Genomic DNA, 13,747 nt, shown 5'->3' with positions numbered 1-13,747 from the left:
GAAAGGAGGACTAGCGGCCGAGTTGCATGGGAGAATGTGAAAAGAGTTCATATGTAGTAAAAACCTGAGAAATCCGTCCGTTTTCGTCATTTGTTATCGAATCGACTTAAAGCCAGATCGTCACATTGGCCGCTCTTCTCTCTGAAACGGTCGTACTTCTCGTCTGCAAAGCTATGTCGCGTGCTGCGGTATGTGGAGACACTAAAAGCACCATAGTAGAATACAGATGAAGCCTCTAAGTTGATGTAATAGCCAGTAAGAAGTAGTACAATTCAAGTTTTAGGTATCGATTATTGATTTTTTAGCTGGCTTTGGTGCCTTGGACATGAGGTAGGACCTTAAGATTCTGCGTGAAAGGAGGACTAGCAGCCGAGTTGCACGGGAGAATGTGAAAAGTGTTCATATGTAGTAAAAACATGAGAAATCCGTCCGTTTTCGTCATTTGTTATCGAATCGACTTAAAGCCAGATTGCCGCATTGGCTGCTCTTCTGTCTGAAACGGTTGTACTTATCGTCTGCTAAGCTATGTCGCGTGTTGCGGTATACGGAGACACTAAAAGCACCATAGTAATACACAGATGAACCTTCTAAGTTGATGTAATAGCCAGTAAGAAGTAGTACAATTCAAGTTTTAGGTATCGATTATTGACTTTTTAGGTGGCTTTGGTGCCTTGGTCATGGGCTAGGACCTTAAGATTCTGCATGAAAGGAGGACTAGCAGCCGAGTTGCATGGGAGAATGTGAAAAGTGTTCATATGTAGTAAAAACCTGATAAATCCGTCCGTTTTCGTCATTTGTTAACGAATCGACTCAAAGCCAGATCGTCACATTGGCCGCTATTCTCTCTGAAACGGTTGTCCTTATCGTCTGCAAAGATATGTCGCGTGTTGCAGTATGCGGAGACACTAAAAGCACCATAGTAGAACACAGATGAAGCTTTTAAGTTGATGTAATAGCCAGTAAGAAGTAGTACAATTCAAGTTTTAGGTATCGATTATTGACTTTTTGGCTGGCTTTGGTGACTTGGACATGAGCTAGGACCTTAAGATTCTGCATGAAAGGAGGACTAGCAGCCGAGTTGCACGGGAGAATGTGAAAAGTGTTCATATGTAGTAAAAACCTGAGAAATCCGTCCGTTTTCGTCATTTGTTATCGAATCGACTTAAAGCCAGAACGTCACATTGGCCACTCTTCTCTCTGAAACGGTTGTACTTATCGTCTGCAAAGCTATGTCGCGTGATGCGGTATGCGGAGACACTAAAAGCACCATAGTAGAACACAGATGAAGCTTCTAAGTTGATGTAATAGCCAGTAAGAAGTAGTACACTTTAAGTTTCAGGTATCGATTACTGACTTTTTAGCTGGCTTTGGTGCCTTGGACATGAGCTAGGACCTTAAGATTCTGCATGAAAGGAGGACTAGCAGCCGCGTTGCATGGGAGTATGTGAAAAGTGTTCATATGTAGTAAAAACCTGAGAAATCCGTCCGTTTTCGTCATTTGTTATCGAATCGACTCAAAGCCAGATCGCCACATTGGCCGCTCTTCTCTCTGAAACGGTTGTACTTATCGTCTGCAAAGCTATGTCTCGTGTTCCGGTATGCGGAGACACTAAAAGCACCATAGTAGAACACAGATGAAGCTTTTAAGTTGATGTAATAGCCAGTAAGAAGTAGTACAATTCAAGTTTTAGATATCGATTATTGACTTTTTAGCTGGCTTTGGTGCCTTGGACATGAGCTAGGACCTTAAGATTCTGCATGAAAGTAGGACTAGCAGCCGAGTTGCACGGGAGAATGTGAAAAGTGTTCATATGTAGTAAAAACCTGAGAAACCCGTCCGTTTTCGTCATTTGTTATCGAATCGACTTAAAGCCAGATCGTCACATTGGCCGCTCTTCTCCCTAAAACGGTTGTACTTATCGTCTGCAAAGATATGTCGCGTGCTGCGGTATCCGGAGCCACTAAAATCAATATAGTAGTACATGGATGAAGTTTCTAAGTAGAAGTAATAGCCAGTAAGAAGTAGTACAATTTAAGTTTTAGGTATCGATTATTGACTTTTTAGCTGGCTTTGGTGCCTTGGACACGAGCTACGACCTTAAGAATCTGCATGAAAGGAGGACTAGCAGCCGAGTTGCACGGGAGAATGTGAAAAGTGTTCATATGTAGCACAAACCTAAGAAATCCGTCCGTGTTCGTCATTTGTTATCGAATCGACACAAAGCCAGATCGTCACATTGGCCGCTCTTCTCTCTGAAACGGTTGTACTTATCGTCTGCAAAGCTATGTCGCGTGCTGCGGTATGCGGAGACACTAAAAGCACCATAGTAGAACACACATGAAGCTTCTAAGTTGATGTAATAGCCAGTAAGAAGTAGTACAATTCACGTTTTAGATATCGATTATTGACTTTTTAGCTGGCTTTGGTGCCTTTGACATGAGCTAGGACCTTAAGATTCTGCATGAAAGGAGGACTAGCAGCCGAGTTGCATGGGAGAATGTGAATAGAGTTCATATGTAGTAAAAACCTGAGATATCCGTCCGGTTTCGTCATTTGCTAACGAATCGACTCAAAGCCAGATCGTCACATTGGCCGCTCTTCTCTCTGAAACGGTTGTCCTTATCGTCTGCAAAGATATGTCGCGTGTTGCGGTATGCGGAGACACTAAAATCAATATAGTAGGACACAGATGAAGCTTCTATGTTGATGTAATAGCAAGTAAGGAGTAGTACAATTCAAGTTTTAGGTATCGATTATTGACTTTTTAGCTGGCTTTGGTGCCTTGGACATGAGCTACGGACCTTAAGAATCTGCATAAAAGGAGGACTAGCAGCCGAGTTGCATGGGAGAATGTGAATAGAGTTCATATGTAGTAAAAACCTGAGATATCCGTCCGGTTCCGTCATTTGTTAACGAATCGACTCAAAGCCAGATCGTCACATTGGCCGCTCTTCTGTCTGAAACGGTTGTACCTATCGTCTGCAAACCTATGTCGCGTGCTGCGGTATTCGGAGACACTAAAATCAATATAGTAGTACACAGATGAAGTTTCTAAGTAGAAGTAATAGCCAGTAAGAAGTAGTACAATGTAAGTTTTAGGTATCGATTATTGACTTTTTAGCTGGCTTTGGTGCCTTGTTCATTAGCTGGGACTTTAGGATTCTGCATGAAAGGAGGACTAGTTTCCGCGTTGCACGGGAGAATGTGAAAAGTGTTCATATGTAGTAAAAACCTGAGAAATCCGTCCGTTTTCGTCATTTGTTATCGAATCGACTTAAAGCCAGATCGTCACATTGGCCGCTCTTCTCCCTGAAACGGTTGTACTTATCGTCTGCAAAGCTATGTCGCGTGCTGCGGTATTCGGAGACACTAAAATCAATATAGTAGGACACAGATGAAGCTTCTAAGTTGATGTAATAGCAAGTAAGGAGTAGTACAATTCAAGTTTTAGGTATCGATTATTGACTTTTTAGCTGGCTTTGGTGCCTTGGACATGAGCTAGGACCTTATGAATCTGCATGAAAGGAGGACTAGCAGCCGAGTTGCACGGGAGAATGTGAAAAGTGATCATTTGTAGCACAAACCTAAGAAATCCGTCCGTGTTCGTCATTTGTTATCGAATCGACACAAAGCCAGATCGTCACATTGGCCGCTCTTCTCCCTGAAACGGTTGTACTTATCGTCTGCAAAGCTATGTCGCGTGCTGCGGTATCCGGAGACACTAAAATCAATATAGTAGTACACAGATGAAGTTTCTAAGTAGAAGTAATAGCCAGTAAGAAGTAGTACAATTTAAGTTTTAGGTATCGATTATTGACTCTTTAGCTGGCTTTGGTGCCTTGGACATGAGCTAGGACCTTAAGAATCTGCATGAAAGGAGGACTAGCAGCCGAGTTGCACGGGAGAATGTGAAAAGTGTTCATATGTAGCACAAACCTAAGAAATCCGTCCATGTTCGTCATTTGTTATCGAATCGACACAAAGCCAGATCGTCACATTGGCCGCTCTTTTCTCTGAAACGGTTGTACTTATCGTCTGCAAAGCTATTTCGCGTGCTGAGGTATGCGGAGACATCAAAAGCACCATAGAAGAATACAGATGAACCTTCTAAGTTGATGTAATAGCCTGTAAGATCTAGTACAATTTAAGTTTTAGGTATCGATTATTGACTTTTTAGCTAGCTTTGGTGCCTTGGACTTGAGCTAGGACCTTAAGATTCTGCATGAAAGGAGGATTAGCAGCCGAGTTGCACGGGAGAATGTGAAAAGTGTTCATATATAGTAAAAACCTGAGAAATCCGTCCGTATTCGTCATTTGTTATCGAAGCGACTTAAAGTCAGATCGCAGCATTGGCCGCTCTTCTGTCTGAAACGGTTGTACTTATCGTCTGCTAAGCTATGTCGCGTGTTGCGGTATCCGGAGACACTAAAAGCACCATAGTAATACACAGATGAACCTTCTAAGTTGATGTAATAGACAGTAACAAGTAGTACAATACAAGTATTAGTTATCGATTATTGACTTTTTGCTGGCTTTGGTGCCTTGGACATGAGCTAGGACCGTAAGATTCTGCATGAAAGGAGGTCTAGCAGCCGAGTTGCACGGGAGAATGTGAAAAGTGTTCATATGTAGTAAAAACCTTTGAAATCCGTCCGTTTTCGTCATTTGTTTTCGAATGGACTTAAAGCCAGATCGTCATATATGCCGCTCTTCTCTCTGAAACGGTTGTACTTATCGTCTGCAAAGCTATGTCGCGTGCAGCGGTGTTCGGAGACACTAAAAGCACAATAGTAGAACACACATTAAGCTTCTAAATTGATGTAATAGCCAGTAAGAAGTAGTACAATTCACGTTTTAGGTATCGATTATTGACTTTTTAGCTGGCTTTGGTGCCTTTGACATGAGCTAGGACCTTAAGATTCAGCATGAAAGGAGGACTAGCGGCCGAGTTGCATGGGAGAATGTGAAAAGAGTTCATATGTAGTAAAAACCTGAGAAATCCGTCCGTTTTCGTCATTTGTTATCGAATCGACTTAAAGCCAGATCGTCACATTGGCCGCTCTTCTCCCTGAAACGGTCGTACTTCTCGTCTGCAAAGCTATGTCGCGTGCTGCGGTATGTGGAGACACTAAAAGCACCATAGGAGAATACAGATGAAGCCTCTAAGTTGATGTAATAGCCAGTAAGAAGTAGTACAATTCAAGTTTTAGGTATCGATTATTGATTTTTTAGCTGGCTTTGGTGCCTTGGACATGAGGTAGGACCTTAAGATTCTGCGTGAAAGGAGGACTAGCAGCCGAGTTGCACGGGAGAATGTGAAAAGTGTTCATATGTAGTAAAAACATGAGAAATCCGTCCGTTTTCGTCATTTGTTATCGAATCGACTTAAAGCCAGATTGCCGCATTGGCTGCTCTTCTGTCTGAAACGGTTGTACTTATCGTCTGCTAAGCTATGTCGCGTGTTGCGGTACACGGAGACACTAAAAGCACCATAGTAATACACAGATGAACCTTCTAAGTTGATGTAATAGCCAGTAAGAAGTAGTACAATTCAAGTTTTAGGTATCGATTATTGACTTTTTAGGTGGCTTTGGTGCCTTGGTCATGGGCTAGGACCTTAAGATTCTGCATGAAAGGAGGACTAGCAGCCGAGTTGCATGGGAGAATGTGAAAAGTGTTCATATGTAGTAAAAACCTGATAAATCCGTCCGTTTTCGTCATTTGTTAACGAATCGACTCAAAGCCAGATCGTCACATTGGCCGCTATTCTCTCTGAAACGGTTGTCCTTATCGTCTGCAAAGATATGTCGCGTGTTGCAGTATGCGGAGACACTAAAAGCACCATAGTAGAACACAGATGAAGCTTTTAAGTTGATGTAATAGCCAGTAAGAAGTAGTACAATTCAAGTTTTAGGTATCGATTATTGACTTTTTGGCTGGCTTTGGTGACTTGGACATGAGCTAGGACCTTAAGATTCTGCATGAAAGGAGGACTAGCAGCCGAGTTGCACGGGAGAATGTGAAAAGTGTTCATATGTAGTAAAAACCTGAGAAATCCGTCCGTTTTCGTCATTTGTTATCGAATCGACTTAAAGCCAGAACGTCACATTGGCCACTCTTCTCTCTGAAACGGTTGTACTTATCGTCTGCAAAGCTATGTCGCGTGATGCGGTATGCGGAGACACTAAAAGCACCATAGTAGAACACAGATGAAGCTTCTAAGTTGATGTAATAGCCAGTAAGAAGTAGTACACTTTAAGTTTCAGGTATCGATTACTGACTTTTTAGCTGGCTTTGGTGCCTTGGACATGAGCTAGGACCTTAAGATTCTGCATGAAAGGAGGACTAGCAGCCGCGTTGCATGGGAGTATGTGAAAAGTGTTCATATGTAGTAAAAACCTGAGAAATCCGTCCGTTTTCGTCATTTGTTATCGAATCGACTCAAAGCCAGATCGCCACATTGGCCGCTCTTCTCTCTGAAACGGTTGTACTTATCGTCTGCAAAGCTATGTCTCGTGTTCCGGTATGCGGAGACACTAAAAGCACCATAGTAGAACACAGATGAAGCTTTTAAGTTGATGTAATAGCCAGTAAGAAGTAGTACAATTCAAGTTTTAGATATCGATTATTGACTTTTTAGCTGGCTTTGGTGCCTTGGACATGAGCTAGGACCTTAAGATTCTGCATGAAAGTAGGACTAGCAGCCGAGTTGCACGGGAGAATGTGAAAAGTGTTCATATGTAGTAAAAACCTGAGAAACCCGTCCGTTTTCGTCATTTGTTATCGAATCGACTTAAAGCCAGATCGTCACATTGGCCGCTCTTCTCCCTAAAACGGTTGTACTTATCGTCTGCAAAGATATGTCGCGTGCTGCGGTATCCGGAGCCACTAAAATCAATATAGTAGTACATGGATGAAGTTTCTAAGTAGAAGTAATAGCCAGTAAGAAGTAGTACAATTTAAGTTTTAGGTATCGATTATTGACTTTTTAGCTGGCTTTGGTGCCTTGGACATGAGCTAGGACCTTAAGAATCTGCATGAAAGGAGGACTAGCAGCCGAGTTGCACGGGAGAATGTGAAAAGAGTTCATATGTAGCACAAACCTAAGAAATCGGTCCGTTTTCGTCATTTGTTATCGAATCGACACAAAGCCAGATCGTCACATTGGCGGCACTTCTCTCTGAAACGGTTGTACTTATCGTCTGCAAAGCTATTTCGCGTGCTGCGGTATGCGGAGACACTAAAAGCACCATAGAAGAATACAGATGAACCTTCTAAGTTGATGTAATAGCCAGTAAGAAGTAGTACAATTCAAGTTTTAGGTATCGATTATTGACTTTTTAGCTGGCTTTGGTGCCTTGGACATGAGCTAGGACCTTAAGATTCTGCATGAAAGGAGGACTAGCAGCCGAGTTCATGGGAGAATGTGAAAAGTGTTCATATGTAGTAAAAACCTGAGAAATCCGTCCGTTTTCGTCATTTGTTGTCGAATCGACTTAAAGCCAGATCGTCACATTGGCCGCTCTTCTCTCTGAAACGGTTGTACTTATCGTCTGCAAAGCTATTTCGCGTGCTGCGGTATGCGGAGACACTAAAAGCACCATAGTAGAACACAGATGAAACTTCTAAGTTGATGTAATAGCCAGTAAGATGTAGGACAATTTATATTTTAGGTATCGATTATTGACTCTTTAGCTGGCTTTGGTGCCTTGGACATGAGCTAGGACCTTAAGAATCTGCATGAAAGGAGGACTAGCAGCCGAGTTGCACGGGAGAATGTGAAAAGTGTTCATATGTAGTAAAAACCTGAGAAATCCGTCCGTTTCCGTCATTTGTTATCGAATCGACTTAAAGCCAGATCGTCACATTGGCCGCTCTTCTCCCTTTAACGGTTGTACTTATCGTCTGCAAAGCTATGTCGCGTGCTGCGGTATGCGGGGACACTAAAAGCACCATAGTAGAACACAGATGAATCTTCTAAGTTGATATAATAGCCAGTAAGATGTAGTACAATTTAAGTTTTAGGTATCGATTATTGACATTTTAGCTGGCTTTGGTGCTTTGGACATGAGCTAGGACCATAAGAATATGCATGAAATTAGGACTAGCAGCCGAGTTGCACGCGAGAATGTGAAAAGTGTTCATATGTAGCACAAACCTAAGAAATCCGTCCGTGTTCATCATTTGTTATCGAATCGACTTAAAGCCAGATCGTCACATTGGCCGCTTTTCTCTATGAAACGGTTGTACTTATCGTCGGCAAAGCTATGTCGCGTGCTGCGGTATGCGGAGACACTAAAAGCACCATAGTAGAACACACATGCAGCTTCTAAGTTGATGTAATAGCCAGTAAGAAGTAGTACAATTCAAGTTTTAGGTATCGATTATTGACTTTTTAGCTGGCTTTGGTGCCTTGGACATGGGCTAGGACCTTAAGATTCTGCATGAAAGGAGGACTAGCAGCCGAGTTGCATGGGAGAATGTGGAAAGTGTTCATATGTAGTAAAAACCTGAGAAATCCGTCCGTTTTCGTCATTTGTTAACGAATCGACTCAAAGCCAGATCGCCACATTGGCCGCTCTTCTCTCTGAAACGGTTGTACTTATCGTCTGCAAAGCTATGTCTCGGGTTCCTGTATGCGGAGACACTAAAAGCACCGTAGTAGAACACAGATGAAGCTTTTACGTTGATGTAATAGCCAGTAAGAAGTAGTACAATTCAAGTTTTAGGTATCGATTATTGACTTTTTAGCTGGCTTTGGTGCCTTGGACATGAGCTAGGACCTTAAGATTCTGAATGAAAGGAGGACTAGCAGCCGAGTTGCACGGGAGATTGTGAAAAGTGTTCATATGTAGTAAAAACCTGAGAATTCCGTCCGTTTTCGTCATTTGTTATCGAATCGACTTAAAGCCAGATCGTCACATTGGCCGCTCTTCTCCCTGAAACGGTTGTACTTATCGTCTGCAAAGCTATGTCGCGTGCTGCGGTATGCGGAGACACTAAAAGCACCATAGTAGAACACAGATGAAACTTCTAAGTTGATGTAATAGCCAGTAAGAGGTAGTACAATTCAAGTTTTAGGTATCGATTATTGACTTTTTAGTTGGCTTTGGTGCCATGGACATAAGCCAGGGCCTTAAGGTTCTGCATGAAAGGAGGACTAGCAGCCGAGTTGCACGGGAGAATGTGAAAAGTGTTCATATGTAGTAAAAACCTGAGAAACCCGTCCGTTTTCGTCATTTGTTATCGAATCGACTTGAAGCCAGATCGTCACATTGGCCGCTCTTCTCCCTAAAACGGTTGTACTTATCGTCTGCAAAGCTATGTCGCGTGCTGCGGTATCCGGAGCCACTAAAATCAATATAGTAGTACATGGATGAAGTTTCTAAGTAGAAGTAATAGCCAGTAAGAAGTAGTACAATTTAAGTTTTAGGTATCGATTATTGACTTTTTAGCTGGCTTTGGTGCCTTGGACATGAGCTAGGACCTTAAGATTCTGCATGAAAGGAGGACTAGCAGCCGAGTTCATGGGAGAATATGAAAAATGTTCAAATGTAGTAAAAACCTGAGAAATCCGTCCGTTTTCGTCATTTGTTGTCGAATCGACTTAAAGCCAGATCGTCACATTGGCCGCTCTTCTCTCTGACACGGTTGTACTTATCGTCTGCAAAGCTATTTCGCGTGCTGCGGTATGCGGAGACACTAAAAGCACCATAGTAGAACACAGATGAAACTTCTAAGTTGATGTAATAGCCAGTAAGAGGTAGTACAATTCAATTTTTAGGTATCGACTATTGACTTTTTAGTTGGCTTTGGTGCCATGGACATAAGCCAGGGCCTTAAGGTTCTGCATGAAAGGAGGACTAGCAGCCGAGTTGCACGGGAGAATGTGAAAAGTGTTCATATGTAGTAAAAACCTGAGAAACCCGTCCGTTTTCGTCATTTGTTATCGAAACGACTCAAAGCCAGATCGTCACATTGGCCGCTCTTCTCCCTAAAACGGTTGTACTTATCGTCTGCAAAGCTATGTCGCGTGCTGCGGTATCCGGAGCCACTAAAATCAATATAGTAGTACATGGATGAAGTTTCTAAGTAGAAGTAATAGCCAGTAAGAAGTAGTACAATTTAAGTTTTAGGTATCAATTATTGACTTTTTAGCTGGCTTTGGTGCCTTGGACATGAGCTAGGACCTTAAGATTCTGCATGAAAAGAGGACTAGCAGCCGAGTTCATGGGAGAATATGAAAAATGTTCATATGTAGTAAAAACCTGAGAAATCCGTCCGTTTTCGTCATTTGTTGTCGAATCGACTTAAAGCCAGATCGTCACATTGGCCGCTCTTCTGTCTGAAACGGTTGTACTTATCGTCTGCAAAGCTATGTCGCGTGCTGCGGTATTCGGAGACACTAAAAGCATTATAGTAGGACACAGATGAAGCTTCTAAGTTGATGTAATAGCAAGTAAGAAGTAGTACAATTCAAGTTTTAGTTATCGATTATTGACTTTTTACCTGGCTTTGGTGCCTTGGACATGAGCTAGGACCTTAAGATTCTGCATGAAAGGAGGACTAGCAGCCGAGTTGCACGGGAGAATGTGAAAAGTGTTCATATGTAGTAAAAACCTGAGAAATCCGTCCGTTTTCGTCATTTGTTATCGAATTGACTCAAAGCCAGATCGCCACATTGGCCGCTCTTCTCTCTGAAACGGTTGTACTTATCGTCTGCAAAGCTATGTCTCGGGTTCCTGTATGCGGAGACACTAAAAGCACCGTAGTAGAACACAGATGAAGCTTTTACGTTGATGTAATAGCCAGTAAGAAGTAGTACAATTCAAGTTTTAGGTATCGATTATTGAATTTTTAGCTGGCTTTGGTGCCTTGGACATGAGCTAGGACCTTAAGATTCTGAATGAAAGGAGGACTAGCAGCCGAGTTGCACGGGAGATTGTGAAAAGTTTTCATATGTAGTAAAAACCTGAGAATTCCGTCCGTTTTCGTCATTTGTTATCGAATCGACTTAAAGCCAGATCGTCACATTGGCCGCTCTTCTCCCTGAAACGGTTGTACTTATCGTCTGCAAAGCTATGTCGCGTGCTGCGGTATGCGGAGACACTAAAAGCACCATAGTAGAACACAGATGAAACTTCTAAGTTGATGTAATAGCCAGTAAGAGGTAGTACAATTCAAGTTTTAGGTATCGATTATTGACTTTTTAGTTGGCTTTGGTGCCATGGACATAAGCCAGGGCCTTAAGGTTCTGCATGAAAGGAGGACTAGCAGCCGAGTTGCACGGGAGAATGTGAAAAGTGTTCATATGTAGTAAAAACCTGAGAAACCCGTCCGTTTTCGTCATTTGTTATCGAATCGACTTAAAGCCAGATCGTCACATTGGCCGCTCTTCTCCCTAAAACGGTTGTACTTATCGTCTGCAAAGCTATGTCGCGTGCTGCGGTATCCGGAGCCACTAAAATCAATATAGTAGTACATGGATGAAGTTTCTAAGTAGAAGTAATAGCCAGTAAGAAGTAGTACAATTTAAGTTTTAGGTATCGATTATTGACTTTTTAGCTTGCTTTGGTGCCTTGGACATGAGCTAGGACCTTAAGATTCTGCATGAAAGGAGGACTAGCAGCCGAGTTCATGGGAGAATATGAAAAATGTTCAAATGTAGTAAAAACCTGAGAAATCCGTCCGTTTTCGTCATTTGTTGTCGAATCGACTTAAAGCCAGATCGTCACATTGGCCGCTCTTCTCTCTGAAACGGTTGTACTTATCGTCTGCAAAGCTATTTGGCGTGCTGCGGTATGCGGAGACACTAAAAGCACCATAGTAGAACACAGATGAAGCTTTTAAGTTGATGTAATAGCCAGTAAGAAGTAGTACAATTCAAGTTTTAGGTATAGATTATTGACTTTTTAGCTGGCTTTGGTGCCTTAAACATGAGCTAGGACCTTAAGATTCTGCATGAAAGGAGGACTAGCAGCCGAGTTGCACGGGAGAATGTGAAAAGTGTTCATATGTAGTAAAAACCTGAGAAATCCGTCCGTTTTCGTCATTTGTTATCGAATCGACTCAAAGCCAGATCGTCACATTGGCCGCTCTTCTGTCTTAAACGGTTGTACTTATCGTCTGCAAAGCTATGTCGCGTGCTGCGGTATTCGGAGACACTAAAAGCATTATAGTAGGACACAGATGAAGCTTCTAAGTTGATGTAATAGCAAGTAAGAAGTAGTACAATCAATTTTTAGTTATCGATTATTGACTTTTTACCTGGCTTTGGTGCCTTGGACATGAGATAGGACCTTAAGATTCTGCATGAAAGGAGGACTAGCAGCCGAGTTGCACGGGAGAATGTGAAAAGTGTTCATATGTAGTAAAAACCTGAGAAATCCGTCCGTTTTCGTCATTTGTTATCGAATCGACTTAAAGCCAGATCGTCACATTGGCCGCTCTTCTCCCTGAAACGGTTGTACTTATAGTCAGCAAAGCTATGTCGCGTGCTGCGGTATGCGGAGACACTAAAAGCACCATAGTAGAACACAGATGAAACTTCTAAGTTGATGTAATAGCCAGTAAGATGTAGTACAATTTAAGTTTTAGGTATCGATTATTGACTTTTTAGCTGGCTTTGGTGCCTAGGACATGAGCTAGGACCGTAAGAATCTGCATGAAAGGAGGACTAGCAGCCGAGTTGCACGGGAGAATGTGAAAAGAGTTCATATGTAGCACAAACCTAAGAAATCCGTCCGTGTTCGTCATTTGTTATCGAATCGACACAAAGCCAGATCGTCACATTGGCCGCACTTCTCTCTGAAACGGTTGTACTTATCGTCTGCAAAGCTATTTCGCGTGCTGCGGTATGCGGAGACACTAAAAGCACCATAGTAGAACACAGATGAAGCTTCTAGGTTGATGTAATAGCCAGTAAGAAGTAGTACCATTCAAGTTTTAGTTATCGATTATTGACTTTTTAGCTGGCTTTGGTGCCTTGGACATGAGCTAGGACCTTAAGATTCTGAATGAAAGGAGGACTAGCAGCCGAGTTGCACGGGAGAATGTGAAAAGTGTTCATATGTAGTAAAAACCTGAGAAATCCGTGCGTTTTCGTCATTTGTTATCGAATCGACGTAAGGCCAGATCGTCACATTAGCCGCTCTTCTCCCTGAAACGGTTGTACTTATCGTCTGCAAAGCTATGTCGTGTGCTGCGGTATCCGGAGACACTAAAATCAATATAGTAGTACACAGATGAAGTTTCTAAGTAGAAGTAATAGCCAGTAAGAAGTAGTACAATTTAAATTTTAGGTATCCATTATTGACTTTTTAGCTGGCTTTGGTGCCTTGGACATGAGCTAGGACCTTAAAATTCTGCATGAAATGAGGACTAGCAGCCGAGTTCATGGGGGAATGTGAAAAGTGTTCATATGTAGTAAAAACCTGAGAAATCCGTCCGTTTTCGTCATTTGTTGTCGAATCGACTGAAAACCAGATCGTCACATTGGCCGCTCTTCTGTCTGAAACGGTTGTACTTATAGTCTGCAAAGCTATGTCGCATGCTGCGGTATGCGGAGACACTAAAAGCACCATAGTAGAACACAGATGAAAGTTCTAAGTTGATGTAATAGCCAGTAAGAGGTAGTACAATTCAAGTTTTAGGTATCGATTATTGACTTTTTAGTTGGCTTTGGTGCCTTGGACCTAAGCTAGGGCCTTAAGAATCTGCATGAAAGGAGGACTAGCAGCCGAGTTG

This window comes from Schistocerca gregaria, unplaced genomic scaffold (assembly GCF_023897955.1).
Source record: "Schistocerca gregaria isolate iqSchGreg1 unplaced genomic scaffold, iqSchGreg1.2 ptg000327l, whole genome shotgun sequence".
NCBI classification, from domain to species: domain Eukaryota; kingdom Metazoa; phylum Arthropoda; class Insecta; order Orthoptera; family Acrididae; genus Schistocerca; species Schistocerca gregaria.
The sequence above is the reverse complement of the archived record's forward strand: the minus strand, read 5'-3'. Positions refer to the sequence as shown.